Here is a 16,034-nt window from a genome sequence, read left to right as displayed (position 1 = left end):
GTCTGAAAAATGATGGAAAAATGACTAAGTTCAAAAAAAAAATTTTTCAACTTTTTTCAATTTTGCCCCCGTGGGATATATATTCTACCCACACACATTTGGAACTCTCCTGGGGTACCCTCGCACATATTATTCCCTCATTTAATGGATATTTTCACCAAAAAGTGAAGTTTTCAAAAAGTCAGAAAATTGGCTGAAAACAACTTAATATCAAGGACTCATCGGGCGAATCACTCTGGAACTGAAATCGCAATACTCACTGACATTTTCCCCTCTCCGAAAGTCTGAAAAATGATGGAAAAATGACTAAGTCCAAAAAAAATTTTTTTCAACTTTTTTCAATTTTACCCCTGTGGGATGTACATTCTACCCACACACATTTGGAACTCTCCTGGGGTACCCTCACACATATTATTCCCTCATTTAATGGATATTTTCACCAAAAAGTGAAGTTTTCAAAAAGTCAGAAAATTGGCTGAAAACGACTTAATATCAAGGACTCATCGGGCGAATCACTCTGGAACTGAAATCGGAATGTTCACTGACATTTTCCCCTCTCTGAAAGTCTGAAAAATGATGGAAAAATGACTAAGTCCAAAAAAATTTTTTTACAACTCTTTTCAATTTTACCCCCGTGGGATATATATTCTACCCACACACATTTGGAACTCTCCTGGGGTACTCTCACACATATTATTCCCTCATTTAATGGATATTTTCACCAAAAAGTGAAGTTTTCAAAAAGTCAGAAAATTGGCTGAAAACGACTTAATATCAAGGACTCATCGGGCGAATCACTCTGGAACTGAAATCGGAATGCTCACTGACATTTTTCCCTCTCCGAAAGTCTGAAAAATGATGGAAAAATGACTAAGTCCCAAAAATTTTTTTTAAAACTTTTTTCAATTTTACCCCTGTGGGATATACATTCTACCCACACACATTTGGAACTCTCCTGGGGTACCCTCACACATATTATTCCCTCATTTAATGGATATTTTCACCAAAAAGTAAAGTTTTCAAAAAGTCAGAAAATTGGCTGAAAACGACTTAATATCAAGGACTCATCGGGCGAATCGCTCTGGAACTGAAATCGGAATGCTCACTGACATTTTTCCCTCTCCGAAAGTCTGAAAAATGATGGAAAAATGACTAAGTCCCAAAAATTTTTTTTAAAACTTTTTTCAATTTTACCCCTGTGGGATATACATTCTACCCACACACATTTGGAACTCTCCTGGGGTACCCTCACACATATTATTCCCTCATTTAATGGATATTTTCACCAATAAAGTGAAGTTTTCAAAAAGTCAGAAAATTGGCTGAAAGCGACTTAATATCAAGGACTCATCGGGCGAATCGCTTTGGAACTGAAATCGGAATGCTCACTGACATTTTACCCTCTCCGAAAGTCTGAAAAATGATGGAAAAATGACTAAATTCCCAAAAAAAATTTTTCAACTTTTTTCAATTTTACCCCTGTGGGATATGCATTCTACCCACACACATTTGGAACTCTCCTGGGGTACCCTCACACATATTATTCCCTCATTTAATGGATATTTTCACCAAAAAGTGAAGTTTTCAAAAAGTCAGAAAATTGGCTGAAAACGACTTAATATCAAGGACTCATCGGGCGAATCACTCTGGAACTGAAATCGGAATGTTCACTGACGTTTTCCCCTCTCCGAAAGTCTGAAAAGTGATGGAAAAATGACTAAGTCCAAAAAAATTTTTTTACAACTGTTTTCAATTTTACCCCCGTGGGATATATATTCTACCCACACACATTTGGAACTCTCCTGGGGTACTCTCACACATATTATTCCCTCATTTAATGGATATTTTCACCAAAAAGTGAAGTTTTCAAAAAGTCAGAAAATTGGCTGAAAACGACTTAATATCAAGGACTCATCGGGCGAATCACTCTGGAACTGAAATCGGAATGCTCACTGACATTTTTCCCTCTCCGAAAGTCTGAAAAATGATGGAAAAATGACTAAATTCCCAAAAAATTTTTTTCAACTTTTTTCAATTTTACCCCTGTGGGATATGCATTCTACCCACACACATTTGGAACTCTCCTGGGGTACCCTCGCACATATTATTCCCTCATTTAATGGATATTTTCACCAAAAAGTGAAGTTTTCAAAAAGTCAGAAAATTGGCTGAAAACGACTTAATATCAAGGACTCATCGGGCGAATCACTCTGGAACTGAAATCGGAATGTTCACTGACATTTTCCCATCTCCGAAAGTCTGAAAAATGATGGAAAAATGACTAAGTCCAAAAAAATTTTTTGCAACTTTTTTCAATTTTACCCCCATGGGATATATATTCTACCCACACACATTTGGAACTCTCCTGGGGTACCCTCGCACATATTATTCCCTCATTTAATGGATATTTTCACCAAAAAGTGAAGTTTTCAAAAAGTCAGAAAATTGGCTGAAAACGACTTAATATCAAGGACTCATTGTGCGAATCGCTCTGGAACTGAAATCGGAATGCTCACTGACATTTTCCCCTCTCCGAAAGTCCGAAAAATGATGGAAAAATGAATAAGTCCAAAAAAAATTTTTTTAAACTTTTTTCAATTTTACCCCTGTGGGATATACATTCTACCCACACACATTTGGAACTCTCCTGGGGTACCCTCACACATATTAATCCCTCATTTAATGGATATTTTCACCAAAAAGTGAAGTTTTCAAAAAGTCAGAAAATTGGCTGAAAACGACTTAATATCAAGGACTCATCGGGCGAATCGCTCTGGAACTGAAATCGGAATGCTCACTGACATTTTTCCCTCTCCGAAAGTCTGAAAAATGATGGAAAAATGACTAAGTCCCAAAAAATTTTTTTAAACTTTTTTCAATTTTACCCCCGTGGGATATATATTCTAACCACACACATTTGGAACTCTCCAGGGGTACCCTCGCACATATTATTCCCTCATTTAATGGATATTTTCACCAAAATGTGAAGTTTTCAAAAAGTCAGAAAATTGGCTGAAAACGACTTAATATCAAGGACTCATCGGGTGAATCACTCTGGAACTGAAATCGCAATACTCACTCACATTTTCCCCTCTAGGAAAGTCTGAAAAATGATGGAAAAATGACAAAGTCCGAAAAACATTTTTTTCAACTTTTTTCAATTTTATCCCCGTGGGATATATATTCTACCCACACACATTTGGAACTCTCCAGGGGTACCCTCGCACATATTATTCCCTCATTTAATGGATATTTTCACCAAAATGTGAAGTTTTCAAAAAGTCAGAAAATTGGCTGAAAATGACTTAATATCAAGGACTCATCGAGCGAATCACTCTGGAACTGAAATCGGAATGCTCACTGACATTTTCCCCTCTCCGAAAGTCTGAAAAATGATGGAAAAATGACTAAGTCCCAAAAAATTTTTTTAAAACTTTTTTCAATTTTACCCCTGTGGGATATACATTCTACCCACATACATTTGGAAATCTCCTGGGGTACCCTCACACATATTATTCATTCATTTAATGTATATTTTCACCAAAAAGTGAAGTTTTCAAAAAGTCAGAAAATTGGCTGAAAACGACTTAATATCAAGGACTCATCGGGTGAATCACTCTGGAACTGAAATCGGAATACTCACTGACATTTTCCCCTCTAGGAAAGTCTGAAAAATGATGGAAAAATGACAAAGTCCGAAAAACATTTTTTTCAACTTTTTTCAATTTTACCCCCGTGGGATATATATTCTACCCACACACATTTGGAACTCTCCTGGGGTACCCTCACACATATTATTCCCTCATTTAATGGATATTTTCACCAAAAAGTAAAGTTTTCAAAAAGTCAGAAAATTGGCTGAAAACGACTTAATATCAAGGACTCATCGGGCGAATCGCTCTGGAACTGAAATCGGAATGCTCACTGACATTTTTCCCTCTCCGAAAGTCTGAAAAATGATGGAAAAATGACTAAGTCCCAAAAATTTTTTTTAAAACTTTTTTCAATTTTACCCCTGTGGGATATACATTCTACCCACACACATTTGGAACTCTCCTGGGGTACCCTCACACATATTATTCCCTCATCTAATGGATATTTTCACCAAAAAGTGAAGTTTTCAAAAAGTCAGAAAATTGGCTGAAAGCGACTTAATATCAAGGACTCATCGGGCGAATCGCTTTGGAACTGAAATCGGAATGCTCACTGACATTTTCCCCTCTCCGAAAGTCTGAAAAATGATGGAAAAATGACTAAATTCAAAAAAAAAATTTTTCAACTTTTTTCAATTTTACCCCTGTGGGATATGCATTCTACCCACACACATTTGGAACTCTCCTGGGGTACCCTCGCACATATTATTCCCTCATTTAATGGATATTTTCACCAAAAAGTGAAGTTTTCAAAAAGTCAGAAAATTGGCTGAAAACGACTTAATATCAAGGACTCATCGGGCGAATCACTCTGGAACTGAAATCGGAATGCTCACTGACATTTTCCCCTCTCCGAAAGTCTGAAAAATGATGGAAAAATGACTAAGTCCAAAAAAATTTTTTTTCAACTTTTTTCAATTTTACCCCTGTGGGATATACATTCTACCCACACACATTTGGAACGCTCCTGGGGTACCCTCACACATATTATTCCCTCATTTAATGGATATTTTCACCAAAAAGTGAAGTTTTCAAAACGTCAGAAAATTGGCTGAAAACCACTTAATATCAAGGACTCATCGGGCGAATCACTCTGGAACTGAAATCGGAATGCTCACTGACATTTTCCCCTCTCCGAAAGTCTGAAAAATGATGGAAAAATGACTAAGTCCAAAAAAATTTTTTTTCAACTTTTTTCAATTTTACCCCTGTGGGATATACATTCTACCCACACACATTTGGAACGCTCCTGGGGTACCCTCACACATATTATTCCCTCATTTAATGGATATTTTCACCAAAAAGTGAAGTTTTCAAAACGTCAGAAAATTGGCTGAAAACCACTTAATATCAAGGACTCATCGAGCGAATCGCTCTGGAACTGAAATCGGAATGCTCATTGACATTTTTCCCTCTCCGAAAGTCTGAAAAATGATGGAAAAATGACTAAGTCCAAAAAATTTTTTTTTCAAACTTTTTTAAATTTTACCCCCATGGGATATATATTCTACCCACACACATTTGGAACTCTCCTGGGGTACCCTCACACATATTATTCCTTCATTTAATGGATATTTTCACCAAAAAGTGAAGTTTTCAAAAAGTCAGAAAATTGGCTGAAAACGACTTAATATCAAGGACTCATCGGGCGAATCGCTCTGGAACTGAAATCGGAATGCTCACTGACATTTTCCCCTCTCCGAAAGTCCGAAAAATGATGGAAAAATGAATAAGTCCAAAAAAAATTTTTTTTAACTTTTTTCAATTTTACCCCTGTGGGATATACATTCTACCCACATACATTTGGAACTCTCCTGGGGTACCCTCACACATATTATTCCCTCATTTAACCCCTTAAGCCCCGCGGGTGGTTTGCACGTTAATGACCGGGCCAATTTTTACAATTCTGACCACTGTCACTTTATGAGGTAATTACTCTGGAACACTTCAACGGATCCCCCTGATTCTGAGACTGTTTTTTCGTGACATATTGTACTTCATGATTGTGGAAAAATTTCTTCGATATCACTTGCGTTTATTTGTGAAAAAAACGGAAATTTGGCGAAAATTTTGAAAATTTTGCAATTTTCAGAATTTGAATTTTTAAGCCCTGAAATCAGAGCGATATATCACACAAAAGAGTTAATAAATAACATTTCCCACATGTCTACTTTACATCAGCACAATTTTGGAACCCAATTTTTTTTTTGTTAGGGAGCTATAAGGGTTAAAATTGACCAGCGATTTCTCATTTTTCCAACAAAATTTACAAAACCATTTTTTTAGGGACCACATCACATTTGAAGTCACTTTGAGAGGTCTGTATGACAGAAAATACCCAAAAGTGACACCATTCTAAAAACTGCACCCCTCAAGGTGCTCAAAACCACATTCAAGAACTTTATTAACCCTTCAGGTGCTTCACAGGAATTTTTTGAATGTGGAAGAAAAAAATGAACATTTAACTTTTATCACAAAAATGTTACTTTAGACCCAATTTTTTTTATTTTCACAGGGGTAACAAGAAAAATTGGACCCCAAAATTTGTTGTGCAATTTCCCCTGGGCATGCAGATACCCAATATTTGGGGAAAAAACACTGTTTAGGCGCACGGCAGGGCTCGGAAGGGAAGGAGCGCCATTTGACTTTTTGATTGTAAAATTAGCTTGAATAATTAGCGGACGCCATGTTGTGTTTGGAGAGCCCATGTGTGCCCAAACTTTGGAGCTCCCCCACAAGTGACCCCATTTTGGAAACTAGACCCCCCAAGGCACCTTTCTAGATGCATAGTGAGCACTTGGAACCCCAGGTGCTACACAAATTGATTCGTAACAATGAAAAAGTGAAAAAAAAAACACTTTTTCATTTTTATGAATCAATTTGTGAAGCACCTGAGGGTTCCAAGTGCTCACAATGCATCTAGATAGGTGCCTTGGGGGGTCTAGTTTCCAAAATGGGGTCACTTGTGGGGGAGCTCCAATGTTTGGGCACACAGCGGCTCTCCAAACGCAACATGGTGTCACTAACAATTTGAGCCGATTTTCCGTTAAATTTGTTAGAGGACACCATGTTGCATTTAGAGAGTTCCTGTGTGCCCAAACATTGGAGCTCCCCCACAAGTGACCCCATTTTGGAAACTAGACCCCCCAAGGCACCTATCTAGATGCATAGTGAGCACTTGGAACCCCCAGGTGCTTCACAAATTGATTCGTAACAATGAAAAAGTGAAAAAAAAAACACTTTTTCATTTTTATGAATCAATTTGTGAAGCACCTGAGGGTTCCAAGTGCTCACTATGCATCTAGATAGGTGCCTTGGGTGGTCTAGTATCCAAAATGTGGTCACTTGTGGGGGAGCTCCAATATTTGGGCACACAGCGGCTCTCTAAATGCAACATGGTGTCCGCTAACAAATTTAACGCAAAATTGGCTCAAATTGTTAGCGACACCATGTTGCGTTTGGAGAGCCGCTGTGTGCCCAAACATTGGAGCTCCCCCACAAGTGACCCCATTTTGGAAACTAGACCCCCCAAGGCACCTATCTAGATGCATCGGGAGCACTTGGAACCCCCAGGTGCTTCACAAATTGATTCGTAACAATGAAAAAGTGAAAAAAAAAACACTTTTTCATTTTTACGAATCAATTTGTGAAGCACCTAGGGGTTCCAAGTGCTCACTATGCATCTAGATAGGTGCCTTGGGGGTTCTTGTTTCCAAAATGGGGTCACTTGTGGGGGAGCTCCAATGTTTGGGCACACAGGGACTCTCTAAATGCAACATGGTATCCGCTAACAAATTGAATGGAAAATCGGCTCAAATTGTTAGCGGACGCCACATTGCGTTTGGAGAGCCCCTCTGTGCCCAAACTTTGGAGCTCCCCCACAAGTGACCCCATTTTGGAAACTAGACCCCCCAAGGCACCTTTCTAGATGCATAGTGAGCACTTGGAACCCCCAGGTGCTTCACAAATTGATTCGTAACAATGAAAAAGTGAAAAAAAAAAACACTTTTTCATTTTTATGAATCAATTTGTGAAGCACCTGGGGTTCCAAGTGCTCACTATGCATCTAGATAGGTGCCTTGGGGGGTCTAGTTTCCAAAATGGGGTCACTTGTGGGGTAGCTCCAATGTTTGGGCACACAGGGACTCTCCAAATGCAACATGATATCCGCTAACAATTTGAGCCAACAATTTGTTAGCGGATATCATGTTGCATTTCGAGAGTCCCTGTGTGCCCAAACATTGGAGCTCCCCCACAAGTGACCCCATTTTGGAAACTAGACCCCCCAAGGCACCTATCTAGATTCATAGTGAGCACTTGGAACCCCAGGTGCTTCACAAATTGATTCATAAAAATGAAAAAGTGTTTTTTTTTTCACTTTTTCATTTTTACGAATCAATTTGTGAAGCACCTGGGGGTTCCAAGTGCTCACTATGCATCTAGATAGGTGCCTTGGGGGTCTAGTTTCCAAAATGGGGTCACTTGTGGGGTAGCTCCAATGTTTGGGCACACAGGGACTCTCGAAATGCAACATGATATCCGCTAACAATTTGAGCCAACAATTTGTTAGCGGATATCATGTTGCATTTCGAGAGTCCCTGTGTGCCCAAACATTGGAGCTCCCCCACAAGTGACCCCATTTTGGAAACTAGACCCCCCAAGGCACCTATCTAGATTCATAGTGAGCACTTGGAACCCCAGGTGCTTCACAAATTGATTCATAAAAATGAAAAAGTATTTTTTTTTTCACTTTTTCATTTTTACGAATCAATTTGTGAAGCACCTGGGGGTTCCAAGTGCTCACTATGCATCTAGAAAGGTGCCTTGGGGGGTCTAGTTTCCAAAATGGGGTCACTTGTGGGGGAGCTCCAAAGTTTGGGCACAGAGGGGCTCTCCAAACGCAATGTGGTGTCCGCTAACAATTTGAGCCGATTTTCCATTCAATTTGTTAGCGGATACCATGTTGCATTTAGAGAGTCCCTGTGTGCCCAAACATTGGAGCTCCCCCACAAGTGACCCCATTTTGGAAACTAGACCCCCCAAGGCACCTATCTAGATTCATAGTGAGCACTTGGAACCCCAGGTGCTTCACAAATTGATTCATAAAAATGAAAAAGTGTTTTTTTTTTCACTTTTTCATTTTTACGAATCAATTTGTGAAGCACCTGGGGGTTCCAAGTGCTCACTATGCATCTAGATAGGTGCCTTGGGGGGTCTAGTTTCCAAAATGGGGTCACTTGTGGGGGAGCTCCAATGTTTGGGCACACAGGGGCTCTCCAAACGCAACATGGCGTCCGCTAACAATTTGAGCCGATTTTCCATTCAATTTGTTAGCGGACACATGTCGCGTTTGGAGAGCCCGTGATGTGCCTAAACAGTGGAGCTCCCCCACAAGTGTCCCCATTTTGGAAACTATACCCCTCAAGGATTTTATTAAGGTGTATAGTGAACATTTTGAACCCAGAGGTACGGCACATTATTTGTTTACATTAGGTCATCATATTGAATAAGTTGTCATTATTCTTGAGCGCAAGTGCTCGCTACTTGAGTTTGCATCGGGTACTCATGTATGCATAATGTACAGCGTGTGCTCGAGTGACATGCTCGAATCCCTGCTCCGCATGTTTCACGGTTATTAGACACCCAAAAAAAAACATGTGGGGATCGCTCGTGCATGGCAGGCAATCCCCGTAAAGTTTTTTGGCCGCGAAGCATATGGGGCAGAGACTCGAGCATGTCACTCAAATACCCACGATACTCAATGCATACCAGAGCACCCGATGCAAACTCAAGTAGCGAGCACTTGCTCTCAACACTAGTCGCCATATCGTCATCTTTTTTTCTTACTTTTGAAAAAAATCCCAACCCCAGCCCTAACCCTAGCACAACCCTAGCCCCAGCACAACCCTAGCCCCAGCACAACCCTAGCCCCAGCACAACCCTAGCCCCAAACCCAGCCCTAACCCTAGCCCAATCCTAACCCAAGAGTTTATTTTTGACGCCGTTCCTTGTGCGGTATAAGTGATTAGACGACTTTATTCTTCGGGTCGGTGTGATTACAGCAATTCCAGAATCATATGGGGTTTTTATGACTGACAGCTGTCACACACTAAAAGACGCATTTTTTGTAAAATCTAATTTTTGCATCGCCATATTTTGAGAGCTATAATTTTTCAAGATTTTGGCAGACAGTCATGTGATGGCTCGTTTTTTGCGGGATGACTTGACGTTGTTATTGGTGCCATTTTTAGGCACGTGACATTTTTTGATCGCTTTCTATTCCGATTTTTGGGAGGCAGAATAAACAAAAACCAACAATTCAGGAATTGTTTTTTTTTTTTTTTTTTTATTCTGTTCCGCATGTGGTAAAATTGATGAGGTAGCTTTATTCTTCGGGTCAGTACGTTTACAGCGGTACCACATTTGTATCATTTTTCTATGTTTTGGCGCTTATACACAATAAAAGCTATTTTATAGAAAAAAATATTTTTTAGTATAGCTTTATTATAAGAGCTATAACTTTTTTATTTTTCGGCTGATGGAGCTGTATGGTGGCTTGTTTTTTGCGGGACGAGATGACGCTTTCAGCGGTATCATTTTTATTTATATGCGTCATTTTGATCGCGTGTTATTCCACTTTTTGTTTGGCGGTATGGTGATAAAGCATTGTTTTTTGCTTCGGTTTTTTTTTTTTTTTTTTACCGTGTTCACTGAAGGGGTTAACTAGTGGGACAGTTTTATAGGTCAGGTTGTTCCGGACGAGGCGATACCAAATATGTGTACTTTTATTGTTTTTTTTTTATTTTTTTTATAATAATATTTATTGATGGGTACATTATATTTTTATTTTTGGTGTATTATTTTTTTTATTTTTTTATAATATTTTTGCACATTTTTTATTTTTTTTTTCCACTTTCACACAGTTTATACACTTTATTACTTTGCCCCACTCTGGGACTTTCACTTTTTTTTTTCTGATCGCCTGCATGGCACAGGAATGGAGCACCATCCCTATGCCATGAAGGCTGTCAGAAGTGCACAGTGTGAAGATTGCTTGGAGATGCACTGCGCATGTCCAAGCAATCTTCCTGCTCTCTGGTGACCCGGATGTTGTCATGACGACATCGGGTCGTCATGGCAACACCCGGGAAGCCTTTGCAGACTGCGCTGGAAGCCGGAAGAGGAGGTGAGTATCGCCGATCACCTCCCCTTGCCCCCGCAATGCCGCGATCGACTTCGATCGACTTCGATCGCAGCATCGCGGGGGTTAATGTGCTGGAAGCGGTGCAGGACCGCTCCCTGCACATAGTACCGGGTGTCAGCTGTGACAATCAGCTGACACCCGGCGGCGATCGCGCCCGCACAGCCTGTGTGCGCGCGCGATCGCCATGACGTACTAATACGGGTCTGGGTATTAAGTCCCAGGGCACAGACGCGTATTAGTACGTCAGATGTCAGTAAGGGGTTAATGTATATTTTCACCAAAAAGTGAAGTTTTCAAAAAGTCAGAAAATTGGCTGAAAACGACTTATTATCAAGGACTCATTGGGCCATCGCTCTGGAACTGAAATCGGAATGCTCACTGACATTTTCCACTCTCCGAAAGTCTGAAAAATGATGGAAAAATGACTAAGTCCAAAAAACATTTTTTTCAACTTTTTTCAATTTTACCCCCGTGGGATATATATTCTACCCACACACATTTGGAACTCTCCTGGGGTACCCTCACACATATTATTCCTTCATTTAATGGATATTTTCACCAAAAAGTGAAGTTTTCAAAAAGTCAGAAAATTGGCTGAAAACGACTTAATATCAAGGACTCATCGGGCGAATCGCTCTGGAACTGAAATCGGAATGCTCACTGACATTTTCCCCTCTCCGAAAGTCCGAAAAATGATGGAAAAATGAATAAGTCCAAAAAAAAGTTTTTTCAACTTTTTTCAATTTTACCCCTGTGGGATATACATTCTACCCACACACATTTGGAACTCTCCTGGGGTACCCTCACACATATTATTCCCTCATTTAATGTATATTTTCACCAAAAAGTGAAGTTTTCAAAAAGTCAGAAAATTTGCTGAAAATGGCTTAATATCATGGAATCATCGGGCGAATCACTCTGGAACTGAAATCGGAATGCTCACTGACATTTTCCCCCTTCGAAAGTCTGAAAAATGATGGAAAAATGACTAAGTCCAAAAAAAATTTTTTTAAACTTTTTTCAATTTTACCCCTGTGGGATATACATTCTACCCACACACATTTGGAACTCTCCTGGGGTACCCTCACACATATTATTCCCTCATTAAATGGATATTTTCACCAAAAAGTGAAGTTTTCAAAAAGTCAGAAAATTGGCTGAAAAAGACTTAATATCAAGGACTCATCGGGCGAATCACTCTGGAACTGAAATCTGAATGCTCACTGACATTTTCCCCTCTCCGAAAGTCTGAAAAATGATGGAAAAATGACTAAGTCCAAAAAAAAAATATTTTTTTCAACTTTTTTCAATTTTACCCCTGTGGGATATACATTCTACCCACACACATTTGGAACTCTCCTGGGGTACCCTCACACATATTATTCCCTCATTTCATGGATATTTTCACCAAAAAGTGAAGTTTTCAAAAAGACAGAAAATTGGCTGAAAACGACTTAATATCAAGGACTCATCGGGCGAATCACTCTGGAACTGAAATCGGAATGCTCACTGACATTTTCCCCTTTCCGAAAGTCTGAAAAATGATGGAAAAATGACTAAGTCCAAAAAAAATTTTTTTTTACTTTTTTCAATTTTACCACCATGGGATATATATTCTACCTACACACATTTGGAACTCTCCTGGGGTACCCTCACACATATTATTCCCTCATTTAATGGATATTTTCACCAAAAAGTGAAGTTTTCAAAAAGTCAGAAAATTGGCTGAAAACGACTTAACATAAAGGACTCATCGGGCGAATCGCTCTTTAACTGAAATCGGAATGCTCACTGACATTTTCCCCTCTCCGAAAGTCTGAAAAATAATGGAAAAATGACTAAGTCCAAAAAAATTTTTTTTAAACTTTTTTGAATTTTACCCCTGTGGGATATACATTCTACCCACACACATTTGGAACTCTCCTGGGGTACCCTCATACATATTATTCCGTCATTTAATGGATATTTTCACCAAAAAGTGAAGTTTTCAAAAAGTCAGAAAATTGGCTGAAAACGACTTACAGTTATATGAAAAAGTTTGGGCACCCCTATTAATCTTAAGCTTAATGTTTTATAAAAATTGGTGTTTTTGCAACAGCTATTTCAGTTTGATATATGTAATAACTGTTGGACACAGTAATGTTTCTGCCTTGAAATGAGGCTTATTGTACTAACAGAAAATGTGCAATCTGCATTCAAACAAAATTTGACAGGTGCATAAGTATGGGCACCTCACCAGAAAAGTGACATTAATATTTAGTAGATCCTCCTTTTGCAAAAATAACAGCCTCTAATCGCTTCCTGTAGCTTTTAATGAGTTCCTGGATCCTGGATGAAGGTATTTTTGACCATTCCTCTTTACAAAACAATTCCAGTTCAGTTAAGTTTGATGGTCGCCGAGCATGGACAGCCCTCTTCAAATTATCCCACAGATGTTCAATGATATACAGGTCTGGGGACTGGGATGGCCATTCCAGAACATTGTAATTGTTCTTCTGCATGAATGCATGAGTAGATTTGGAGCGGTGTTTTGGATCATTGTCTTGCTGAAAGATCCATCCCCTGCGTAACTTCAACTTTATCACTAATTCTTGAACATTATTGTCAAGAATCTGCTGATACTGAGTGGAATCCATGCGTCCCTCAACTTTAACAAGATTCCTGGTGCCGGCATTGGCCACACAGCCCCAAAGCATGATGGAACCTCCACCAAATTTTACTGTGGGTAGCAAGTGTTTTTCTTGGAATGCTGTGTTTTTTTGCCGCCATGCATAACGCCTTTTTGTATGACCAAACAACTCAATCTTGGTTTCATCAGTCCACAGGACCTTCTTCCAAAAAGAAATTGGCTTCTCCAAATGTGCTTTTGCATACCTCAGCCGACTCTGTTTGTGGCGTGCTTGCAGAAACGGCTTCTTTCGCATCACTCTCCCATACAGCTTCACCTTGTGCAAAGTGCGTTGTATAGTTGACCGATGCACAGTGACACCATCTGCAGCAAGTTGATGCTGCTGCTCTCTGGAGGTGGTGTGAAGATTGGCCTTGACTGATCTCACCATTCTTCTTCTCTGCCTTTCTGATGTTTTTCATGGCCTGCCACTTCTGGCCTTAACTAGTGTTGAGCCACCCCCATAGTGTTCGGGTTCGGTTCGTCGAACACCGGGATGTTCGAGGAACTGTTCGTCGAACTGTTCGTCGAACACCTTAGAACACCGTCGAACACCGTTAAAACCAATGGCAGGCAAACAAAAACACATAGAAACACATAGAAAACACCTGCAAAGGTGTCCAAAAGCTGACAAACTGCTCAGAAGACACTCTCTTTAAAAAAGCCGGCCGGCAAATTCAGCAGCGGCATACACCGGTACCCGACAATTTAGACAAGAAGGAATAGAGCATCACACATAGATTAGATAGATAGAAACATGTCAGTCACACATATAAGAAGCACAGTGACAGTGTTGGTTACTGCACTTGTCATTTAGTGCAAAGGATTTATTAAAAAAAATATTAGTGTTTTCATGCACCGTCTCTTTAAAAAAGCCGGCCGGCAATTCAGCATCTGTACCCGACAATTTAGAACAGAAAGAATAGAGCTTCACACATAGATTAGATAGATAGAAACATGTCAGTCACATATATAATAAGTACAGTGATAGTGTTGCTTACTGTACTTGTCATTTAGTGTAAAGGATTTATTTAAAAAAATAATAGTGTTTTCATGCACTGTCTCTTTAAAAAAGCCGGCCGGCAATTCAGCAGCGGTACCCGACAATTTAGAACAGAAAGATAGAGCATCACACATAGATTAGATAGATAGAAACATGTCAGTCACATATATATGAAGTACAGTGATAGTGTTGGTTACTGTACTTGTCATTTAGTATTAAAATAAAGGATTTATTATTAAAAAAATTGGCGTGGGGTTCCCCTTAATTTTAGGCTCTAGCGGAGGTTAAGCAGACGGCTGGGGCAGATGTTTGAAGCCTGGGAAGGGGGTAATACCCACGGAGCTTCCCAGGCTACTAATATCAGCCCCCAGCTGAATACATAGCCTTTACTAGCTATTAAAATGGGGGACCCCCCAAAAAAAATGACGTGGGGTCCCCCCTAATTTAATAGCTAGCAAAGGCTAGGCAGACAGCTGGGGGCTGATATTAATAGCCCAGGAAGGGAGCCATGAATATTGGCCCCCTCCCAGGCTAGAAACACCAGCCGTCAGCCGCCCCAGAAATGGCGCATTCATAGGATGCGCCAATTCTGGCACTTAGCCTCGCTCTTCCACGCTGCCCTGGTGCGGTGGCAGGGGGTAATAGGGTTGGGGTTGATGTCAGCTTATAATGCCAGCTGACATCAAGCCCAGGTTAGTAATGGAGAGGCGTCTATAAGACACCCCCATTACTAACCCCATAGTCAAAGTTAAAAAAAACACAAACACCCAGAATAAAGTCCTTTAATTGAAATAAAGACACAATTCTTTATTGTTCTAAATTAAACCATACTTACCATCACGCCCATTCCAGCTGAAGCCAACGATCTCCTGAAATAAAAGAAAAATAATAAAGCAACATCATCCTTACCTTTCCATGGTTCCCATGACAGCTTCAGCTCTGCTACATCAAGATGACAGGCTGGACCGCAGCAGAACGCTGCCATCCAGTCTGTCATCCCGCAGACACTGAGAAGCGCAGGCTTGCTTGCGCTCCACAGTGTCTCTCTGTGAGGGCATCCAGATGAGCCGAGTTAATGTCCAATGAACTCGGCTCACCTCATGCACGTCACTGACAGCGTGGGAAAATTCTCCTGCACTCAGCGCTTCAGCGTGGGAGAATTCTCACACTGAAGCGCTGAGTGCAGGAGAATTCTCCCACGCTGTCAGTGACGTGCAGGAGGTGAGCTGAGTTCATTGGACATGAGCTCACCTTATGCACGTCACTGACAGCGTGGGAAAATTCTCCTGCACTCAGCGCTTCAGCTTGAGAATTTTCCCACGCTGTCAGTGACGTGCATGAGGTGAGCCGAGTTCATTGGACATGAACTCGGCTCATCTGGATGTCGTCACAGAGAGACGCTGAGCAGCGCAAGCAAGCCTGCGCTTCTCAGTGTCTGCGGGATGAGAGGCTGGATGGCAGCGTTCTGCTGCGGTCCAGCCTGTCATCTCGATGTAGCAGAGCTGA

The sequence above is a fragment of the Phyllobates terribilis genome, unplaced genomic scaffold (assembly GCF_046119375.1).
Source record: "Phyllobates terribilis strain yellow unplaced genomic scaffold, ASM4611937v1 Scaffold_5__5_contigs__length_657084704, whole genome shotgun sequence".
Lineage (NCBI taxonomy): Eukaryota > Metazoa > Chordata > Amphibia > Anura > Dendrobatidae > Phyllobates > Phyllobates terribilis.
The sequence above is the reverse complement of the archived record's forward strand: the minus strand, read 5'-3'. Positions refer to the sequence as shown.